Source organism: Solea solea, chromosome 10 (genome assembly GCF_958295425.1).
Source record: "Solea solea chromosome 10, fSolSol10.1, whole genome shotgun sequence".
NCBI lineage: Eukaryota > Metazoa > Chordata > Actinopteri > Pleuronectiformes > Soleidae > Solea > Solea solea.
This window is the reverse complement of record NC_081143.1, coordinates 17,816,924-17,841,216: the sequence shown is the minus strand read 5'-3', so window position 1 is coordinate 17,841,216 and position 24,293 is coordinate 17,816,924. Positions and strand designations below refer to the sequence as shown.

The 24,293-nt window shown below is 41.6% G+C and overlaps 1 long non-coding RNA gene across 1 annotated transcript; it reads right to left on the bottom strand.

Annotated features, from left to right (window-relative positions):
* Positions 1-2,047: 2,047 nt before the first annotated feature.
* On the bottom strand, positions 2,048-23,252 carry LOC131466676 (uncharacterized). Its single transcript, XR_009241446.1, has 3 exons — positions 22,563-23,252; positions 14,834-14,963; positions 2,048-5,248 (listed from the first exon to the last, which is right to left on the bottom strand). It is a non-coding gene; the product is annotated as an uncharacterized LOC131466676 (long non-coding RNA).
* Between the last annotated feature and the right edge of the window lie 1,041 nt (positions 23,253-24,293).

Below are 24,293 nucleotides of genomic sequence, written 5' to 3'. Positions count from 1 at the left end.
ATTCAAAGCTTCTTCACTTGATTTTCATGTAGCCATCAGCATTACACCATACAATTGGCCCTTTTCATACAGTATCTTCACAGTGGACAAACCCTCTAACCTTGTGTCAGTGAATATGCGGCCATTGCAGACACTGCATTGATTTCCATTCATTTGGAGAACCTAAACTAAGCATTCTCACTAACCATTCGATGCCTAACCCTAACCTTAACCTAACCACAATTAAAATGTTAGCTCTAAACTTAACCAGGACCACTGGTCCTGACCAGGGATGGAACAATACCACTTTTTTGTGTCTGATACCGATGTCACAAACTTGAGTATCTGCTGATACTAATATTTGTCCTACACAATACTTTTAGAACATTTATGAACATATGAAGCTGTTAACAACACATTAGTGCTGAGTCATTTCAATGACATAGTTATCCAACTGTGTAACAAATATTGTTCCCCCAAAAAGAAGAAATAAACAGCCCAGACATGACTCAGCTAAAATGGTTTTGCTGATTTTGATTTACATTTTTTTACAGTCTGTGCATGGGATATCAATTATTTTTGGAGTGTATCAGATTTTACGTTTTTATCTGTCCGATATCCGATCCAGTGAATTTGACTTTAGTTTGCTCAGTTTAATTTCATCGTTGCGGTTCCACTTCGCGTTCATTTCTTTTCTATGGCCTCCATGTTTGTGATTTCTATATGGTACTTACGGAAAACTTTATTATCCATTTCAACACATTTTAACTACATATCTATGATCTATTAACATGGGAAATAAAAAATATATCGTATTTCTTCTAGGTGTGTATTGGGCTACAAAGCTGCAGCAGAAGTGTCGGTGAAAACACTAAAGCTGTTAAGTTACGTCTGTCACTGAATTAAGTGAGCATGACCGGTTTTGTGGTCTCGATAAGATATGAGACACATTATGATACGACCACACGTATATTAAATGGTATGAACCAGTTTGGTTTTAGCTATTAAAAAATGCAGATCAGTAAATGTGATAAAACAGGATGCAGCTTTTATCAATGGAATATTTTCATTTACATTTCCATGACCGCAAAGCGTTTAGAGGCTTCGGGGTTAATGCATGAAACACAAAACAACCCTTCTCACTGAGAGACGTCGTGCCCTCTAGGTGAGATATTTTTAAGACGCAAAAAAAAAAAAAAAAATCAAACGCTTCACACTTTTTGCCTCAAAAAGAAGCTTCTTACAATTACTCCCCCCCCCCCCATTTAATACCACTTTCCTCAGGCTAAGTGGCTGATTTATTGTCAACATGCCACTGTGCCCGCATGTTTTAAAAGCAGGGGATTTTTTGCTTCGAATATTTTATGGCTTTGAACCACGAGACACTGCGTGGCGAACGGGATTGAGACCTCATGACTGCCGACACACAGGACAGGCGGGAGGCACAGTCTCCCCCAACTGCTCTCTCTGTGGGACGCTTTTGTCTGATAACAGGTCATGCACCACACCCGATTTAAGTCATGTGCTCCCTGTTGCATGACGAACAACAGCAGACAATGAGGATGTGTTCAGTCGCGTATGCGCGTTATTTCAGCCAAGGAGGGCGAACGCATGGGCATTTGTACGTTTTGTGCTCATCTTCACGACAGAAACAAACATGTGTTTGCTATTCAAGTCCATGTCTTGTCTTTCTGTGTTTGTGGGTGTGTCCAAGTGCATGTTTCCTTGCTGCGTAGCCAAAGTATGAAAGCATTTGTAGAGAGGTGCCGTGTCCCTGTGAGTGGGTGTATGGTCTGGGTCAAGGCTCTTTATTACTTTAAGACCTTAGCTCTGCTCCAGGGGAATCTTACTCCACACCCGGTCCTCATTCTATTCTATTACGTCACTATTACATCACATGTACATTCCTGGGATAAATGTAGACACAAGCCTTGTAGGCACTCGTGCACACTGTGTATCTCCTCTTGTAAGATGCATTTGTACAACTTGAACTAAATAATAGATTTATTTTGGCATAAAAAAAAAAAAAAATAATGGACTCAGACAACGTAACCACGCATGGCCAGTGTTATCTTTAATTTAAATGTTATGTCTTTATTGAATTTATCATACATATCACACAGAGGAATCGACAGTGACAACAGTAATACTCATATTAAACCGCAAAACACGCAGTCATACCTTTCCCCACCAAAGAAAGAGAAACATGTGTCACACATATGCACACATTAAAAAGAAACAGAAAAAAACAAGCTCACATTATCATGCATTAGAGGAAAAAGAAACTACAGTACCTCAGATACAGACTGAACTGTTTTCCAGTTTCTTTCTGACTTTAAACAGACACATACATGGTTCTTATTAACCACTTTAATCATTATAGCTTAACATCTTATTAATAAATACTTTAGGAGCTTTAATTTAATGCCACAATTCCATTCCGTCCGCGTGTTCACGGTGGACTCCTCATATCACACAGACATGGACTGAAATATCAGATCGGGAATTTGACTTCGTCTCAGTCCACACACACAAACCACCAGACCACAGACCATTTGTTAACGTAACAAGAACAGTTACATCGAGTTAGCAGACAATTTATAAATGTAGCCACTGTGTTCATGTGGGAAGAAATATCCACATTACAAAATATACACATGTTTGGGAGTGACCGTCGAGTAGCCTATCTGTAAACTGACTTTTCAAAGTATGAGTAAGTGTGTTATGACTGGGCCGAGCCCTAAAACAACTCCCTCGTGAATACACCAACCACAGCACATTCACATGTACAGAGTGAGATACCAAACAGTTTATGTGATACAGAGTTAATATTAATTATTATATTCACAAAATCAAACATGTAAGTACAGGTTCTTTGTTTGTTTTATTCTTTTCCTCTCTGCTCCATATTTATAACATGTCTGACGTTAGGATTTTATATACTGTTTTGGTAATATGAAATAAATGACATATAAAATTCAATTATTCAAAGTTGTTAGAAATACACGGTGTCTGACACAGCACGTCAGGTGTTAAACAAATATGTTTTTTTTTATACCTTTACCAAGTTCTGTTTAACCTGGGGCCTTCATAAATTATAGATTTTGTTTACCCTTTCTTCATACAAATATGTGTGTGTGTGTGAATTTGTATGTGTGTACGCATGTGGCCGCTAGTTGCAACCCGAACCCGACCGACAAAGCCATATTATTTACAGTATATCTTATTATAATAGTACTATTGTCAGGTCGCATGCCGCGTGCTGTCCTCGGTGCACATATTGCTCTTTCCACATCCCAGCCACATGTATAGAGAGAGTTAAAATAAACAGCCCCTGCTTACAAACTGCATTTTTTTTGTCTACACCTTGTGTTTGGCTGCACAGTGGGGGGAAAAAAAGAAGAAGAAAAAGAATATAGCTGCCTGGCACTACCAGGATTTCACCTTTTTCCTACTGGATGCATACTTGCTTGGGGCGCTGGTTGCTGGAATACACAACACTGCTGGCAGGAGAGGAGAGGAGAGGAGAGGAGAGGGTATATAGCAGTGATCAATATGTCATCCTGGCACTTATCAACAGTTGAAGTGATTTGAAAGCTATCACGACACTTGGTTAGTTTCAGGCTGTGCTAAGTCCAGATTTTCTTCCCTCTCTTTGAACATTTTCTGCCTTTTCGGTGAAGGCTCTGGCATTAAAATGGATGAAGTTGAAACGAGCGTGCACGCACTCGCAACGTGTTGAAAACGATGTGAAATATATTCTATAATTAATAAAGACATCTTCATTAACCATTTTAGGATACTTTTCAGTGCCTCCTCAATGCGGATGCTTGCTGCGTCTAATTATTACTTACATACATTTTTCTTATCCCAAAAAGAAGCTTGTGGGATCAGATCTCATCAGCAAATCAATCAAATCAAATCAAATTTATTGTCACCACAGGGAAGTTTTTATTGGGCTACAACAGCTGCAGAACAATACACAGAACGACAGAGACAAAAAAAACAGCGAACAAAGGATGTATAATTCACACAATATAAAAAAGAGAACCTGAATAAAAGAGATGAATATTGCAGCTGCCCTAAAAACAAGTTTTGCTGCCGTAAAAAAACAAATAAAAATTTAAACACAGATTTCACGATTTTCCTCAATTATTAAAGTTAATAAAAAGCTATGCAGCTGGTACACATTATCATTGACTTTAGACAATATATTATAGTCAAGTATTTATGCTTTCTCCTCACTCACTCGCACAGAAACACACACACACACACACACACATATAAGTCTTCTGCAAACCTCTTAATCACACGAATGTCAGTTCTACCATTCCACCAAACCTGTTAACGCAGACTGATCAATCCAGCTGCTGCCAGACCCTGACCATAAACTGATCCTGACGGATCCTGAACCTTACTGGTTGAACTGGGTTACTGTCCTACCGCCTCCACAACGCTGAGTGACGATATGCCCTCTCTCAGTTTGTTTATATTAGGATGTTTCCGATTTAGCTGGCGGCTAATTGCCAGGATGTGGAGCACCTGTCTTCTACCATCAACGAAATATTAAAATACTCTAAAATATTAAAATCTTTGAGCTGGCGGAGAGTAAACTCGCTCTTCTCGTCAGTCCAAAGAAATGTACCGGCCTGGGTTTTGCCATGTTGTTTCTGCTGTTGTCTTCTGTGTACTGACTTATTTTATTTCTGGGTTAAAGCTCGGGGGTGGGAACAGAGCACCTAGTCCTGTTTGGGCCGGAATGAACAGAAGAGTTCTCTGGGTGTGTTAGTCCTCTTTAGAGAAATTAGATTTAGTACAATGTCAGTCAGTTTCCAAGTCCTGTTTTTCCAGAGTAAAATGATTAGATCATGTAAATAAAGCGATTATGTATCCGTGCACATGCATATACTTTGCCATCTATGCACATGCGCCTACATGTCTATATAGCGTACACATTCAAGCGAACTGTGTGTAAGTGTGTATTAGAATGTGTGTGACGGGAGCGCGGACTGTAACTCACACCGACTGCGAGCTGAGGCCCCTGGCAGTGAAATCTGTGGGTCTGGCAGGTCCCAGCAGGGCTCTAACGCCGCTCTAGAGCTCAGCTCTGCTCCGCTGGTGGTTGTGGGCCCGTCTCCATGTCGCAGCAAAGAGGCATTCAACAGAACTCTTCTACTGGGAGGCCTCCAGCAGTGAAAACAGGACAGTGTCATCGTGTCTTATTGTTGGCAGCCATGTTAGCACAACATCACATTTCTGAGCCGTTGAGCTGAAAAGAAGCACAAATATTACATTTTTTTTTTTTTGGCCTGGTGATCTGTACAGTGTTTGGCATTTTCCCATGCTGATTGGTAGCAGCAGCACTGTCATCGTTGCTGCAGGCGAGGCAGCAGTTATGGCACCACTCAAATCTTAAATGACTTTACTTCTTCAGGTAAGAAAGGCAGTGAGACACAGCCAGATATTAACCCTGAAGAACACAGGTGTATGCAGACTGTTGGAGTGGTTGAGGAGATAGTCTGGCATTTTAGAAAATAAATGTATGTGTGTGTACATAGTGCAGAAACCGCTGCACCTGTTTGTGTTTTTTTTTCTTAAATGTTGTAAATCAATAGTGAATAGGCTTATTGTAGGACCCATAACTTTAAGTCATCTGGCTGCCACCGGATACAAATATGAATCATATGGGAGGAGAGCCATAGTTAACAATCCACCATTATATTCTCAATGATTCATAAATCTCAACGTGATATTTTATTTTTAAGACCGTCACCATATCCTTAAATGTAACACTCGTGCCTGTGTCATTCATTTATAGGCAGACTCATCAGATCTTAATTCTTGCATTTTGTGTATGAAACTGAACACGGGCAGGCGGCAAAGCTGCTGCTTCTGTGAGCGATGGAAAGACGAGAGGCGAGGAGAAAGAGACGTATGGATATGTGAAGTGGGTGTGAAGATAAATTCAGGATAGAGTGGAGGGACAGCGTAGGGCGTAAGTGGGATTGGATGAAGGAGAAAGAGAGAGGTTATGTCCTGGACTCTGACCCAAATTGTAATTATGATCTCTGTCAACTTGATCCGACCATGCCACTGTGTGGTCTTCCTTTCTTTCCATTGGCTATGGATAAATGGAAGACCACACGCCTCTGCTCCCAGCACTTGGTACAGTCACTTGACGAGTTGCAGCACGTTCATTTTTATACAACATTAAAATGACGACAAGCCCGAGGTCAGAACATCACAAGGTTCTCTTTGAGAAACCACATTGTTCCTTTCCAGCACACACACACACACACACACACATGCACTCATCAAACACGTATGACATCTCAGCCCTATGGACAGAACTGGAAAATGCAGGGTCGTGTAATTACATTATACAGCATGTAGCTGCTTCACAGCAGAGTTTTTTTCCCCTCATTCTGGTGTTGTTCATAAAAAAAAAAAACATTTTTCATGCAAGCAGAAAAATTGTGCAATTCAGAGAAAAAGGCAGAAATGTGTCTGTCTATCAGGGAGAGAACACTGGGTGCAAGCTGGAGTCTTTGGCAGGGGTTGTTGGCATTTTGCTTTTGCTGGATTGCTTGCAGTGCTTATGCCTGTTTGGTTATTTTATAGCCAAGTAGGAGCTGTGACAATGCCAATTCCTTGAGAGGATGAAATCGAGATTACCAGTGAAAACGTTAATGGGATTATTCCTTTTATAACCAGTATCAATAATTCATAATAAAAAAAATTGGCAGTAAATTCAACCCATATCATTTAGATTTAGAGGCTGCAATTGTAATGATTATTTTTAATTCACCAAGTAAAAAGGAGGATGGGCATGTCTTAATATTTTAGGATGGCAAAGTGTCGGTGTGCATGTCTTGAATTTATAACCCGTCTGCCTGGATAAACACACACACACACACACACACACACACACACACACACAGCCGGGCTAACGCCTCCGGTACTGTGTGCTGAGATCATTGGGAGTTAGGTGACAGATACCGAGAATGCTTGGTCCTAAATTAAGCCCACTGCTTCATCAAAAACATCCTGCCTTTCCTTCGTGGACCCTGATTGCAGTGTCGGGTGTGCAGTAACATTTTTAGAAACAATAAATACGCGTATAAACAGTGATGTTACAACATCACTTTAAAAGAAAGGGTGAAATATTAACTTGCCCTTTGGTTCAAGTTCAAAAAAGAAGAAGGAGAAGTGGCAGTAGCTCTCAATTTTAAAACTGATTTAGTTACGTTTAAACGGTGATATCTCAAAATGTGCCTTTTCTTCCACACGGAAATCCACCAAATGCATAGGTTCCTCAAACAAAGTGTTCTTTGTAGATTCTATACAGTAAAAGATTACACGAGGCTCGGGCTATTCACACATACACATACACATACAGTACATGCACACAGATAACACATGTGAAAAGTTTCTCTACTACATAAAATATAGGCATTGTATGAATGATTCAATAGCTGTTTAGGTTGCTAACGTATAGAGAAAAGGGTTTTTAAATGCACAGTATCATAAAACCTGATGCACTCCATGAACTCAGAGCAGCTATGATGACAGTAAAATAACTTCTAATGGGATAATGAATCATTTTCTGAAAGGCTCCACCCATCAGATGCATATGTTTACTAAAAAAAAAAAAAATCATTCAAAGCGTATTCAGCTGCACGTATATACAAATTGCATTATGACCCATATTAAGTAGCACGCGGTAAGAAATTGTGTGGAGCACGGGAGGTGAAGGAAGCCATGGGGGAGGAGGAGAGTTCTGCACCACTCTGCTCCAGCTCCACTTCCACTGGTGACCCCGTGGCTGTAAATCAGAGTCCAAGATCATTCCTGACTTCTTCTGTCTTTCTTCTTTCTCTCTCTCACTCTTTCTATACCTGTTATGTTCCAGCACTGTACATATCACGAAGAAATAACTGTGGACTCATTATTTTCTTTTGGCAAGTCCAAGTCAGATGTTAATCTGTCTGACAAGAGGGGTCACAAGGTGAAATTTCAGGGTTTGTTTGCAGATGTTTGCAGACTTTTTCATGGAAAGAGTAATATTAAACAAGTCATATAAAATCTTTTGAGTTTTTTTGTCTCTGTGTGAACAAAATAGCCAGTTAAGTGAAGCAAATGCTATACTGCTAAAGCTAAGGAGGCATGCACATCACCTACCCCAAACTTTCTGTACAACAGCTTCCAGAAAGGGGGGGGAAAAAACAGATAATAGAGGTGAGAATAGAGGGGGGAAAAAAAAAACTTGCGAATTCAAAAAACCTACACTGTAACCAATTAATTATCATGATGCCTGTAAGACACTGAGTCAGTCCATCACACACAGAACAAGGCATGTTCTCATTACTGACTGAAGAAACTAATGGGCCTCATGTAAAGGACATGGATGTGACTGCAGTGCTGCAGTGCTGTAAAGCACAAAGCACACTGAAGATTGAGGATCGGGGGGTGAGGTTGACATGACTCCCAAAGTGCACCTAAAGATATTTTGTATCCACACTAGTGTTACAATGCCCTGCCAAAGTCTTCCCAAATAAGTCCTAATAATATAACAGTCCGAATAAAACACTGTTGGCTTATTGATTTGCAGCCAACATGCACATTTTGATGTCCGCTTATCTTATCGTCAACAATGCGAGAGTGAGAAACAATTGCCATAAAAGTGACCCACATTTCCAATGGTTTAATGAGTTATTGTTTTGGCGAATCATTTTTCTTTTTATTTACTGGGAATAGCTCGCCAACTGTGTAAAATTAACCACATCAGTGCTTCTAAAATGGAGTCCGAGGCAACTGCCGGAGCCATCGTCTCTGCTGCTTGTTTGCCATTTGGTGTGTTAATATCTACTTTTAAACCATAATTCAAAAACATGTGTTGTGCCCTTTATGTCATTTATCTTATTTTGCTTACAAAGAACATTCCTGAATATGGTGACTTAGTAGGAAGAAGGAATAAGAATGAGGGAGTAATCCAACATCAGGGATGCAAATTGCCATAAAACACCAAAGAAGAAGCCATGCTACTACACCTCAGCAGCTGACTGGACGTAAAATATCTATAATAAATAATAATATTTCTTCAGTATTTGCTTTATTCTTGGAAGGCTCATTTGTAGTTAATGTAGCCAAAATCTATTAAATACTAGTAAATGGAGATTTAAAAAAAATTTAATTGGTAAAAACCTTGGTATCGTTGATAATAAATCTTACATATTTGAGAGGATCACGCGATAGGATAAACTATTGGTCTTATAATAACGTCAGGAGTGTAAATGAGATGCAACTCTGACAGTTGTCTTGTGTATTTTCATCCACAGAACCATTTTTCTGGCCTTCTCTCGCTTACTTCTGACATCTGAAAAATGTGACAAATAACTATAAATACAAGAAGCGTCTGTCTGTCTGTCTGTTAATCTCTTGACACACACACAGTGCAGCACCAAGTAATATTTTGTTCGTCTGGCTTCAAACTTGGCAGGTGACGGACTACAGACACCAGTGTTTGCAGTTCCAACTTTGATGTTGTTTGGATATGAAATACATGAGATATTGGTCAAAACTAAAAACTAAAAAACATGTACACATTGAACAATAACTGCACTAGTGTCCTGTATACTGTATAATAAGTGCACAATTAGGTAAAATCATAGAAAAACATCAAGCAAGCCAAGTGTGACACCCAAACGGCCCCTGAGAAGTTTTCAAAAGTTGGTGGTTAAGTGTAGGTTTAATGTTATACATACAGTAGTTTGCGAGGATTTTAAAATGGTTGATCTTATTGAGATTGACGCACAGCCTGGACGTTAAGCACTACTAGTGAAGCCAAAATCCCATAGGCCATTACTGTAATTTTACAGCAAAGTTTGTCAAGTTAGAGGTTTGATTTTATTTGACCTGTACCGGTGGCGGTGGTTCTGAGTTGGAAAGTGTGGCCACTGGTAACATCTGCAAGCGTTCCTCAGATAAAACTGCAAATGCACATGAATAGTTCATTTTCTTTTTAATTATTCTTTGAGGGAGGGCTTGTTGACATTTTACATAATGACACAAAAGATCACCCAGGTTCCTAAATAACTTTTCTGGATCCAGAGACCACATTAGCTCCACACACAGCATGACAGTAGGTTGATGTGGTGGGGTGGGGGACAAATGAGAAGAATTTGGGTGGACTAACAAAGCTGAGCTAAGACTCCGCATACACACACATACACAAACACAACATAACACACTACCCTGCACAGCCTTGGGAACGGGGGAAATGTTTATTCTGTTATGTGCATGTGCCTTTAAAACAAATTGATTTATAGCTGTTGCTAAGGCTCTGCTGGCAGACTAAGGGCTCCATGCTTGATACATACATTTCAGCCTCTATCTCCTTGATGTTGCCCTGATGTCTTAATTCTCCCAATACTTAATACAGCCAGAGGCTATTTGACAATTAAGAACACCGAGAGTTTGAAATGTCACCAGAGATAAGTAAACAGGCAGCATGACAGATCACTCTCACAGCGTCTCTGGTGCAAACGTTCACGGTAGTATCAAGATTTTAGAATCTAAACAGACTCACGTTGTTATTGTTCCATTTGAAGACATTAGTACTTCAGGTGAAGTCGGTCAACGTCTAAAAGCTATCAATATACACAAACACAGATATACCTTCCCAACACCCACAGTAGCCACTCAATGCAGTGTGGTCCTCCAGTCTCTTTTTTATGTACTTTGTATTTGCTTTTCACCTTTTTGCTTCACATATATTTATGTTTATTTTATAATTTTGGAGGGTTAATAGTGTGTAAATATGTACAGTAGCTGGAGCTAGCAGCTTTGGTGCTTTTCCGAACGATGCAGAACTGTAGATCAGTTAAAAAGACTGAAAAATCCTCTACAACATTTAGCAACGAAATCTCTAAAATCTCAATTATTAACAGAGGAGTCTGAATAGTGCTAGAACTGTACAGTGGAAAAGTGCCACGAGTCTGTTAATAGAGGAACTGCTGGAGTGGCTCTGTCCAAAGATAACGAAATCCATCAACCACCAAAGATCACACAGAAATACATTATATCTCAGTGCTATAATTGGTAGAAAAACATAGGCATATAAACTGACATGTTGTGGTTTTACTGGGATTATGTGCTCAACTATTTGTTTGCCTGCCAACCTTACTGTGACAAAAAGACAAGAAATGGCACATTACCCTCTGTGAAACCATAAACTGGTGCTTTTCCACTTCTCTGTCTGTACAGATTAGACAAATAAAGTAAATTTGCGTTAGAGATGCGGTAAAGGTGAATTTTTATCATTTCTGACTGTTTCCACTCTTAATGCTAAGCTAACACGCAGTTTGCAGTAGCTTTGTTTACTCGACGAAATAGGCGTCGTTTTGAATGTTTGTTTTTTTCACAGGTAGTGACAATTAAATCTAGTCTGGCATGAAAATGATGGACTTCATTATGCTACATGCATTCATGCTGTATGTGGCACATACGTTCCCACATGCACACACTGCCCAAAATAACCCATGCTTTATGTAGAGAAGATGAGTCGATGAAAAAACAAAGGACAAGGAAACACTACAAGCATGGAGGACCCCAAATGAGATTGTCTTAAAGAATCCATATGAATTTCTGGGATGCAGATGTAACGGGTATTTTCCAAAACTGTTGGTTTTGGATTCAGACCCCTGTTTTTATGCCCAAGGAAAGAAGAGGAAGTTCCAAGAAGTCACATTTTACTGGGTTTAAGGTCGCCATGGGTCTGCCTGTCACACTGTGGCTCCTATCACTCTTCTGCCAACAAAAAACAGCTCTTTATTCAATGCGAGAGAAAAAAAAGAAAAAAAAAACTCCCTAGGAACATAGGCGTTGTATTCATGTCAAAGCTTACAGTAACAAAACCAACATAGATGCTGATATTTCACAGTCCTCCCAGCTGCACATGTGCTCTGCAGATCAACACTACTTGAATCCAACATGGGGTATGAAGGATATTAAAAAGCATGCACATACAAAATCTCCCTTTCTCCTGAAAAGCAACTATGGAAGGATCCTGCTACCCCCATGATCACTTTGCCAACAAAAAGACCAGAAAGAAGCAACTGATGTTTTCCAAGTGGCTTGAATAACTTCCATTGACAGTTTTGATAGAAGCGGAAAAACCTCTTCCCTGTAATGGAAGACGGCTTTGAGGATGATGGCTTTTTCCTATTTGTAATATCCTCAGAGCCAAGCTTGGCACTGAGGGCCCTCTGGACTGCAGGCAGGATGATGGCTTAGGCCAGACAATGGGACTTCAAGTGAGCCACAGCGATTAGAAGAAAAGATCAGAAGAACCATGAGGCTCTGTCATGCCTCTGATTAGCTGAAAATGTTGACTTCATTGCCTTGTAACTCCAAATGTTGCCGAGATGTTTGGATGGACAAGAGCTTACATCCACTGCTGCGTGTTTTGTATGTTTTCAAACACATTGAACTGGAATTGCCATACCACAGCCCACCGTTAACATTTTTAGCTCCTTAAATAGGGGTGTCATGATTCTCCAAACCCTCGATTCGATCCTCAATCTTTTTTTCCTCTCTTTTAGTGCTGATGGGTCTGCTATTTTTAAGTCCTTTTAGTCTAGTTTCTAGGATCCTTGGTTTTATGTTATGATAATTCATTTAATTTTCGATTGTCTACATCGTGCATGTCCAAAGTCTGGCCCACGGGCCAATCACAGCCCTCGGTCAGATTTTGTAAGGCCTGCAGCTTCGGTTTTGTAATGTATTATTTATGGCCCGGGACGGAGTCAAACAGACAATCGGTCCAAGTTAAATGTCATCCCCATTAGCTCATCTGGTAAGGAGTTGCCTCTGTAACCAGAGTCCGGTGTTCGAAACAGCCATGACAGACGGGTACATCCATCAATCCATTATTATGATATCTGACTCCAGATGTGATAGAAAGGACATAGAATCTTTTTTTTTTTTTTTTTCATTTTAACTCCTGCATAGCTTGGATTGCCATTTAAAAATGATAATTATGACAATGAAAATACAATTATTATACAGCAATGTATTTGTATGTAACTTTTAGTTTAGGCCCCCAGAAAAAAGAAGAAGTTTGGACACCCCTGGTTTACATGGTGTCATGAGTCCATCATTTGTTTGCAGTGTACCACACTAAGGACTTATAGTCAAATGTAAATAATGTATTAACAATATAAATGTAACAAAATGCTTAAATCCAGGGTTTTCCACCACTGCATAAGGTCACTGATGCTACAAACACACCTGTAGCGCTAGTTATCGCTTTAACGCGAGTTGAATTATCGCTCCAAATATTTCCACACCAGTTATTACAGAGAAGCAGGAGGAGGTTCTAGTTCGGTCAGAGATGTGTCACTCAAATCAGCAGTTGCCATGGTTACTATTAGTTGGCAGCAGCTATGGGTTAGCGGGAGGAGGTAACGTGTCGTCGTGCTAAAATGGCTACAACCACAACACTGTGGTTTTTTTACCCTCTGGCACACCCGCAGGACGTCACACAGGGGGGCGTGGTTAAATCCTCGATTCCACCTTTGCTTTTGAAGGTCAAGTTTGTGACGTTGTTTCGATCAGTATTCAATTGAGCTTGTCGCACCACTATCATTAAAGCACTGTAGCTGAGAGTAAAAATGTTGCCTTTACATTAAAACTCAAAAAGAGTCTTTGGAGCGATGAAATGCTCAGCAGTGCACGTTTGTTTGGTAAGATTTTGGCAGTGGAGCCGCTTCTTTGGCAAAATAAAGATCTTTGTGCCAGAACAAACATCCGCTTTTCCTCACCCCTTATACACATACACACATTCACTTACTGACTCCACACAATGACGTGACTGTATCAAACAGACATCTGCCAATCGCCCTGCAGAGCTCATTGTTACTCAACACGGGGCACACAAACGCTGTGCCGAGTTTGGCTTCCAACCGATTTTGCAATGCAAAGAGAAAGTGCCTCTGAGGTCTGCCAACGTGCATCGTTGACCACAGATAGCCAGAAAACAACAGGAAACCAAACAGGCCCTGGGTGATTGTGGGCAAGAGCAAGGGGGAGAGAAAAGAGGAATGACCTTTCAAAACATTCAGCCTGAACTCAGCTCAGCGAGTGAAACACCTCTACCCCCAAAAGAAGAGTTGTGTTTCTCCACCTACCCGATGAAACTTGCACAATACAAACACCAGCATTGTAAAAAATGAAAGTGGGCTTGCTTATGTGTTTGCAAACAGGATCACGAAGACAAACCGAGGTAGATGAGGCCTGGCTGCTGAGTGAAATGAATGCAGCCCGGTCTGGAACTGTTCAATACCTGTGAGCAGTTTGATATTCTATATGAAAAGCAAACATGAGGGGAGGGGAGGGGAGGGGAGGGGAGGGGAGGGGAGGGGAGGGGAGTGGGGGTCGTCTTGCTGTGTGCGCTCGTGTGTGCATTTTTCACTGAGTATACATTAGTGTGTACACAGTTATGAGATCTCATTTCGATTCGTGTGTGAAAGAGAAGAACATGCTTCCTGCACCTATAGCTGAGGCCTGGGAGATACAGTATGTGAGGAATTCACTTTGACCTCTTGGGCTGCTCACGACCTGAACTTACTGCAGAGCACAGCATGGCCCTGTCATTTTATTTGTTTACAATTCTAGGGCACTTCTGCCAGAAAAAAACAAATGTTGTTTACTCCAGTAATGTTTTGGAAAACATCTTAGCTTTTTTGAAACTTCAGATCAAAATCAATTATTCATGTTAACAGATATTCACTGTAGCATCGCAGGTTATAGCATGACTTACAAAACAGATTTAGAGGGGTGAGATTTTGGGTACCTATCTCAGAGGCATTCCAGCCCTTGACCTGTCCTGGGATTTGAACTGGTGACCCTCTGGTTGCAAGCCCAATTCCATTGCACTCAGTCACGGTGAGATACTGTAGGTGTCACCTTTTTTTTCCATGTGCCTGTATGGAGGGATACGCCATTCTTTCATTGTCTGTCATATCAGTGCAGTTTTAAAATATACATAAAGTGGTGAACAGCAGGTACATGGCTTGACTCACTAATGTCCGGATCACTTACTGCATGTCACTGCCCACCTCTCTATCCATGTTTCCTGTCTCTCTCACTAGCACATTTTTTTTGTTACCATACTATAACATGCACATGTTAATTCAGTAAGAATTCATTGTTTAAGAGGCCAAAAATATGATTTTTGATGTCGCTTTGATCTCTGACATCTGTCCGCCCAAATCGTCACAGTTAACATGGCCACATGTGAACACATGTGCAAAATTCTCTGGAGGAGTTCATTCAAAAGGCAAAGAAGGTTTGGGAAATCATAGCGACCTTGACCTTTGACCACCAAAATCTAATCAGTTCATTCTTGAGTCCAAATGAACTTTGTGCTAAATTTGACAGGACTCCCTCAAGACATTCTTGAGATACTGCGTTCACAAGATTGGGAAAGATGGGCAACTTGAAAACACCCTACCTTTAACCATTTAAAAAAAAAAAAGCAATGAGCAATAACTATTCTAACTTAATTCTTAATGTGTTAGTTGTTTATGTTGTGGCTACAAAAGAGGCTTTTCAGACACATTCAGGCAACTGTCTGTCTCGCCATCTGATCACAACAGATGTGCTCCTGTTGTGATCGGTCCACGTCTCTGCACAGGACACATAATTGTCTAATACTGCTACTGCTGAGTATATACCAAAACTGCCAAGCTGTTAGCAACTCATTTGTGCTGATGCCTGTAGCACCTACTAAAAATATAACAAATATTCTGCTTCTACGAAATAAACCTCATTCTCACAACATGTGCTTAGTGAAGCATTGATGTAAAAATGTAGGGGTTTGTATCGTATCTGATTACTACTATCTGATGAGTAGATACTAGAGCTGAAACAATTACTCGATTAATCGCTTATTAATCAATTACTAAATTCAATGTCAACTCTTGATAATCGATTCATCGGTTTGAAGCTTTTTTCACGATTAAAACACGATTTCTTATTGTTTTTGGTTCTTAAATGTGAATATTTTCTGGTTTTGGTATGTGGACAAAACAAGACATCAATGAGTGACACATCTCTGATCGAACTAGAACCTCCTCATCAATATTTTTAGCGTTTTCTGACATATTATGGACCAAACATTTACTTTTAATCGAGAAAATAATCTACAGATTAATCGATTATGAAAATAATCGTTAGTTGCAACTCTAGTAGATACTACTACAATAGACCAATATTGATACAGAGTGCTGTATTTTATTGGTGTTTATTACGACATTTAAGTTAAAAAAAATGTTGTGGGTGTATAATAGTTAGTAGTCCGAGCTGTACAATAATTTCATCCGACAGTTACTGGGAGTAAATATTTGACAACGAGTAATCTCTACAGCGGGCCACACGGGGGTGTAGTGGTTAGCACTCTCGCCTTGCAGCGAGAAGACCCGGGTTCGATCCCCGGTTGGAACAAGGGCCTTTCTGCATGGAGTTTGCATGTTCTCCCCGTGTGTGCGTGGGTTCTCTCCGGGTACTCCGGCTTCCTCCCACAGTCCAAAAACATGCAATGTGGGGATAGGTAAAATTTAAATAAAAAAAAATAAATTTGGACACTCCAAATTGACCATAGGAGTGAGTGTGAGAGTGAATGGTTGTTTGTCTCTATCTGTGTGTGGCCCTGCGATGGACTGGCGAACTGTCCAGGGTGTACCCCGCCTATCGCCCGATGTAGCTGAGATTGGCACAGCACCCCCCGCGACCCTCTGGTTGAGGATAAAGCGGTAGATGATGACTGACTGACTGAATCTCTACAGCACATTGGGACTAGATTGTGAGACGCAACCTATTTTAAATAAGCACTGACTAAGTCCCCACTCGGAACATTATAACTAGGCGGACAGCAACGACTGCATCATATTCATTTGGGTGATTAGTAATAGGGGGAAGAACCACTGGAGATACGTGGTAGCTGATTACACTCCTCTCTATTTACTCTCGTCATACCAGAGCTGGGTTTCACAGGCTGATTGGCTAAAAGCAGGTTGAGTGGGTGGGGGTGGGTCATTCTTATTTTTAAAGAGGGGTGCTGGAGGAATTCACACAAGGAAGGTCTGCTCCACTTTTTCTTGCCCTCTCCCTTTTGTCTGCAGTGTTTGCTCTGGATTTGAGCAGCTCTCCTGTGTGTGCTGTCAGCCCACACCCTAATGGCAGCCTCTGTCAGAGAGAGATCTGGGACTGTGCTGCCGCTAGGTAAGAGGGGGGCGGGGGGGGGGGCTAAATCAGTCTTATGGGTGTGCCTCTCTCTCTCTCACCTGTTGAATCATGCCACCATGGCGCACTCATCACCATCATTTTCGCTGAGTATGCAATCAAAACTTCAAAGAGGTTGTTGCGCTCCAGAAGTCTTTGTGACAGGTGCCCAGGACAGAAGAACGTTACACGCTGTTAACACTTTGTTCACCACCTCACGTCCAAGGACGTCGACAGGTTCATGCAGAAGAAAAGAAGGAGCAATGGCGCGTGTCATGCCAGTCGCCCTTTCACCTTCTGTTTCTGTTTTATATCTTGTCATAACACAATACTAAGTACTGAATTTACGATTTCATTTTATATGTTGAACTACTGGATTCAGCTAGACGTGAACCATTGTTTAGTCTGTTCTGTGGCTACAGTACCGTATACAGTATATATTCATAAAACAATTTTAATTTCTTACTTCTAAATATTTTAGTGTTGCCTATTTCAGAGCATGACTCGGCAGAGTTCCCTCAAATTAAGACAATAATTTGGTGTCATGTTAACAAATTAGTCCGACTAAAATCGAGCCAGTCTTAGTCTGACTAACATACCTGGATGATGTGATTCATAGTCAGATTACAACTATAAGTTTAGTCAGACTGGAGTCAGATGTGATGTGATAGCGAAATGTCATACAGCGACGTCTTTTTTCACAGCTCAATCCCCGTCGCTTTTCATTCGTTTTTCTGTGACATAAAGGTCAACAGGAAACTGATTCAATATGCACTAGCTGGAATAGTGAGATACAGCTCCATCTATGGAGGCGGAGTCAGACGTACACAGCCAATAAATCAGTTGTACGATTACCGGTCTTATTCGGACTACGGCCTTAGCTTGATTAAACTGTGCATGTAAATGTACTGACTAATTTGATGTCTTTTAATACGACAATATAACAAGTATTTGCACACACAAAACAAAGAAAATGATTAAACAGATGTACGTCTCTCTGGCCTTCCACACTCAAGTGTTCCTAAAAACTACTGTAGCCAATCAAAAGCTCTGTTCTCTTGCATGCAGGATGAACCTTGAAGCTAAAACATGTTCATCAGGAAGGCAGTTATAAAAAAGCGAACAGGAGCCTTTGCTCATATTCAAATGACTCAGTTGTCAGATGATGGCGCAGTATTTCCAGCACACACTCATCAGTCACACACAAGTTGCAGAAAGTCAGGTGACCAAGAGAGGAGACGCCTTGAGTGGGAAGAATTGTCACGTGAACGAACATGAGTGAAACAGATTCTGCTTTGATAAGGGAGCTGAAACTAAGTCATTGGGATTTGTCCTTCATCGAGGCCTTGAGGGGGGGGAAAAACCTCCTTGTGTTAATTTGACCAATGGTTCACCCTGATTTTTATCTTCTCTTTGTTCTCAATTGGTAATAGTGAGGCTGGTTCATGTTCAGCTGGTGCCTGAGGGACTGATGGCGGCTGAGCAGCAGCCATGAGGGAAGCACACTGTCAGTCCTGTGATAGCCATATGAGATTCCACATGCTCTGATGAGTAATTTCTCCCTCCCTTCTTCATCACCATGTGGTTCACGGCCCTGAGTCATCTTCCACACTTTCCCTTACTCCCTCTGCCCTTGTCTGTCGGTCTCTCTCTCTCTTTTACCCCTCAACATAAAGAGGATTCTTCTTTCCTTCCTTGCTTCAGCAGTGACCGTCCCACAGGGAAACTCAACTGAATAGCCTCCCTCCGATGACTCACTCACCGACATCAAGAGCTCCGCTCCACGCCACTCGCTCTCCAGCCGCGACAGTCCACGACACCACACCCAGGCCTGGATCCTGGTCCTCCAGGGCCTGCTTGTCTGTGCATTTCTCTCCATATCTGTCTGTGTTGCCAGTACTGCAGCATGTCTTCACCTGCCTGCCCTGTTGCCGTCCTCTACGTCTGCACGGCTGCTGTCTCGTACATCTTCATAGTCTGGTTTTTGTCTGGTTCTGACATCACTGCTTGACGGACGGTGTTGTTTGTCAGTCTACCTGCCTGTCTGCCTCCCGTCGTTCAGTCCATCCCCTGACGCACAGTTGCAAAGTCACAATAGTGAAGGACACACACACATACATACACACACTCTGTCTGCATTTTAAACAACAAACTATGAAGACTTTGAGCAGAAACATAATGACAGTGCGATTCACGAGTCTGACAAGGACGCCTTTCATCCTGCAACGTGCAGTTCCCAGATAACTTTTTCTAAATGAGTACTTATCTGCAATTGCAAACATGATGTGAAACTTTCAACAAAGGTTCCTCTTTAATTCCAGTCATGTATTCTATAATTTAATGAGCCCTGTGACTTTCACCTTTGTTTTAACTGACAGCAAACGGGTTTAATGTGACCTAAATACATACACACTGGTTCATGCTCTGGCCCTGCAGTGCAACAGGTTGTTGATAAAAAAAAATCTGCACACGCTGTTCGGAGATCCTCGACATGTTGCATCCTGGGATTTGTTGACCATTGCAAGAGCAATAAGGATTTTTAGGGGCATTATGACTGGGTTAATAAAACACAGCTGCCCCTAAAAGTCCCTCACTTTTCTTGCTGCCTTTTCATTCTCTCCCTCCCTTCATGGCCTCGTCTTTATGTGTCTCATTCCAAACTTTTTATTTGCTGGCTTCTCAAGTGCGACCTTCTCTTGATATCTGTTCCGTCATGACTGAAGTAATGTGACATCATGGCTCAACCACACCGTCTGAAGTTTGACCTTTTTCAGGGGAGCTGGGTCAAACCGTGTATTTCCCAAACATGCGCATGCTTTCCACTATTTATGAGTTGTATATTTATAATAGCAGAGTTTTATTGGGCTTCGCGGGGACACTTTTAATGGGAGGTGTTCATTAGACGTTCAGCTTCCACGGGAAAACGTGAACATCAATCTGAGGCGTTCAGCTCGGCAGATTGGTCTGCATGATGCTCGCGCGCGGTATCGTACGAATGTGCTGGCTGTTGTGGTCAGCGCGAGGATCGGGAAATGTAAGAAATGTCTATTTATAGAAAAGTCTGCGACCCTGCTTTCAGACGGTTGTGAGGAGAGAACATGACAGGCGGCCACGGTGGGAAAAACAAAAATGTAAGCAACATAGTGCAGCACGTGTCGCGATGAGTCCAATAGGGCCTTTTACACAATGTGAAATGCCACCGAGAGAGGTTTGGCAGGCAGCGGCAGCCAGCACTGTTTAATATCACAAGTTTAATCAGCGCACTTGGTGGCTATCCCAGAGCGCACTGTAGCCACGCTGCTTATTCAAACCAGGCTCAATCCACCAAGCCTCCCTTACTAGGCCCTCAGCTCTCACTCTCGCACTGGCCCGTGCTCTCCTGCAGCATATATGGAGTTTTCGGCTGGAGTGCTTTTTATCTGCTTTCTGTGATGTGTCATTGGGCTTCAGTGGGCCACGCTGGAGGGAGACCGTGATAACTATTTGACTGAAATTGCAGCCGATCTGAGGAGCACTGGAGACATTTTGTGTGCTCTCTCTAAACTTGATTTTTAAATGTGTTCTCTGACAGCTGTGCGACGATAAGGGTGACAGGATTACCACTTGTTAATTAGCGTTAATATATCATTTTCCGCGGCCGCAGAGATGCTCAGAGAAAGTGTCAGCTTTCCTAAAACTTCAAGTTGGAAGTGATTTATTAGCGACGCAAACAAGAACTAGCAGGCGTGTAAAAACAAACGACCTGTCACCGATCTGTGATCCTCGGCCTACAAATAACTGGTGATTGAGCACTAACTTTTTAATAAAAGAAACTGACAGACGTATTACGGCAGCGGCTTCACGCCGACCGTGATGTCAGGGATTCATTTACAGGTCTCTTTTAAGTGTGTTTAAACCATCACAGAGGCCTTGTGTGTGTTTTGGGTTGGGTGTTTGTTTTTTTTTTTTAAATAAAAAATCCCATGCTTCAGCGAATGTCTTACCTATGTGTCACTTGCAGCACGGAGATGCCACCACAGTTCCTCTGCTCTATTAATTACATAAAGCATCTAGTGTCAGGATGCTAAATTCATTAGCGAGGTATGGACGGCATGTGAGGGTCAGAGCAGATATAGAAACAGGTCTCCACAACAACTTCTTCACCACTTCACACATTTATGCCATGATTCGTTTTTAAAAAAAATAAAAATAGAGCTGTAAGCTTCTGCAATAATGGTTCCACTTTCTTTATAATTCCGCTTGTCTAAATCTAAGGCGAGTTTAGAGGAATTGGTGACTGTGCTAATTTCAGATTTCATCATAAAGAGACATGAATGAAATAACACAGTTCATCTTTATTCTTATTCCTAATTTGGCCTATTTTGACCGAGTTGGAAAACGCTTGAAGGAAAAATTAATTTATCTGACGAAACAGTTTATCAAGAGCTGATCAGCAGAATGAGGACAGGAGGGAAATATCTTTTTCTCTTCTTTTTTCTTTCTTTCTCGGGCTGAAATGGCACGTGAAAGTTGTTCATGACTCTGTGCATCAGAGCAATGACAACCTCTGCTCTAGTTTTCTGTGAGACTCACGAGAATCCTGCCTCTCTTTTAGCTTTTGACAAAGACTTTCAGACAATTCTTTAGCAATGACAGTCAGGGTTTGACTCTTTTGAACTGTATTAAATATTTATTTGACACAGCTTTCATTCGTAGCTTTCATATTTTTTTGGCTGAGCAACGGTTAGATCCTCTTACATTATTAGGCAATATGAAATAATGATCACACACTCGTTTCGGATTAAGTGTGTTGTTACTTTTTCGTAAGGTTGTGTTTTTTGTAATTTTAGTATAGTTTTAATCTGTTTATTTTCTGTGATGTTGCAAATGTTTAATATGCTTATTACCATTAATAGTGACTTTGAGGTGACTTCACTTTATTATTCTATAAAAATCTAATTCTTTACATAATGTAATAGTTGTATATTGTACATTTATTTATCTATCTATTCATCTCTGCCGTATATCTTCCCTTCCAAAGTAGTGCGCAGCAGAAGTCTACAGGCTAATTTGGTGATCACATGAGCCAGGAACTGGGACTTTGTAGGCCAGTTGAATTAATTGAGGACTCACCTTGCCCGCAAAGACCCAGCCTCTGACGCACTATCATTCTCATCATCATTATCAGCCCCACTGCTGGAGACAATATGTGGAGAACACTCCCAGGGTCTACCTGTCTTTATGTACCACAAACATTTCACCTCCACACCAGGTGAGAAGGTAACGTGAAGATTGTAGTCTGTCAAGACTCGGATACATACCCACTGACCTGCTGCCTGTCAGTGTTTGTGGAGAAGTGGGTGGGTGATGCCCAGTCCGTGTCACCTGCGTACCGGGCAGGTGTCAGCATCCACAGCCCATATGGAGACCTGCGTAAAACGCGCCGACAGTCTGTCTGCTGTGTTGTCTGGAGGAGATCGCGTCTGCAAGTAAAACTTCACCGTCCAACCAGCGCCACTGCCGCCCCATGTAATATCTGATTACTTGGTGTTGAACGCATCCCAGATGGAGCAAGATTATCCTTTTTGGGGTTGTGGAGGGCGAATTGTCTTTGGTAATAAGTCGGGCAGTCCTCCTGGCCTCTGCCTTCCCCTCCTCCTCTGCCCAAGAAGAGCAAAATGTGGAGACGCAACAGTGTCGCGCCTTAATTGTGCCAGTCTTCTCCTCTCACCCTTTTTTACCTTGAAAGAAAAGCGGCGTGTGATTAAGCCCCGCCAGCACAGCCAGTCACCCTGTATCCATTCTGGAAGCAGAAGACAGAGAGACGGAGAGGAGTGAAGGCAGTCTGCTGCTGCTGCCATGCTGCAGCCTCGATAATGTGAGCAGGATATTCCCAAACAGCTGGAAGGAGCTGATATATGGTGCTGCGCCCTCGTGTTGGGCCCTCCCCAAAATGGACCGGTGCTGAGTGGTAACCTGGTTATTTTCAGCGCGTCACTGGCTCGTCTCCAAACGAGCCTATAGGTTTCCGTCGCGCGCGCAGCAGCAGCGTCGTCCCGTATGTTACCAAGTATTCTTAAAGAGAGGAGGACTTAAAAAAGCGAGCACTACACAGAGTAAATGTCCGAGCATGCGTTTTGCCTCTAACTCCACACATTCCTGCGGTGTGTGTGTGTGTGTGTTTGTGCGTGCGTGTGCGCGTGTTGGCTCGTCCGTCCAGTGACACGCGCTCAGCGGCGGCTCGTCTGCAGTTCTGTCTCAAGGTGTTCCCCTCTTTTATCGATGCTGATGAGGAGACTTTGTGTGCGTGTGCGTGTGCGAGAGAGAGGGAGGGAGAGGGAGAGGGGGGGGTGTCTGTGTGTGTACATCCCAGGTTCATCACACCTCTCCCGGTGCCTCCCAGAGCTGTGGTGCCGCTGCGACCTCTAGTGGCAGCGATATGTCCTGACACTCCGGTCAAATCCAATCTTTATCGCGGTCTAGTGGTCAAAAAACAACCGTTGTGTGATCTTAAAATGAAAACACGATATTGCATCATGGTCTCACAATTAAGATATTCATGATGAGATTTCACCGAATTACAAAGTAAAAGGGCTTGTTTTAATATGGAATGGAACTTCACAATAAAAACATCTTTGTGATGCAACATGAATCTATTAATATCAAAAACAGAGACATTTATTTAACTGTATTTAATACGGGATGCCAGTTTAACACCTCTATTGTTTTCAGATTCAGATTTAGTTGATTTTGCTATAATCTGTTGTTTTATTACCTCTTTATTTTATACTTTATGTTTATATGAATGTCAAGTGAACAGAGCATGAATGATTCTTCAATTTCAATTCAATTAAAAAAAAAATAATAATAATAATAATTAAAAATTCAAAGGGCTTTATTGGCATGGGAAACGCATGTTTACATTACCAAAGGAAAAAGAAGTGTGTGAGTGTGTGTTTGTATTTGTTAGGGCTAAGATTTGAATTTTTAAGGTTAGGGTTAGGCATTAACTGGTTATCATAAACTACTGTGTGTGTTGATTAATATGTCAT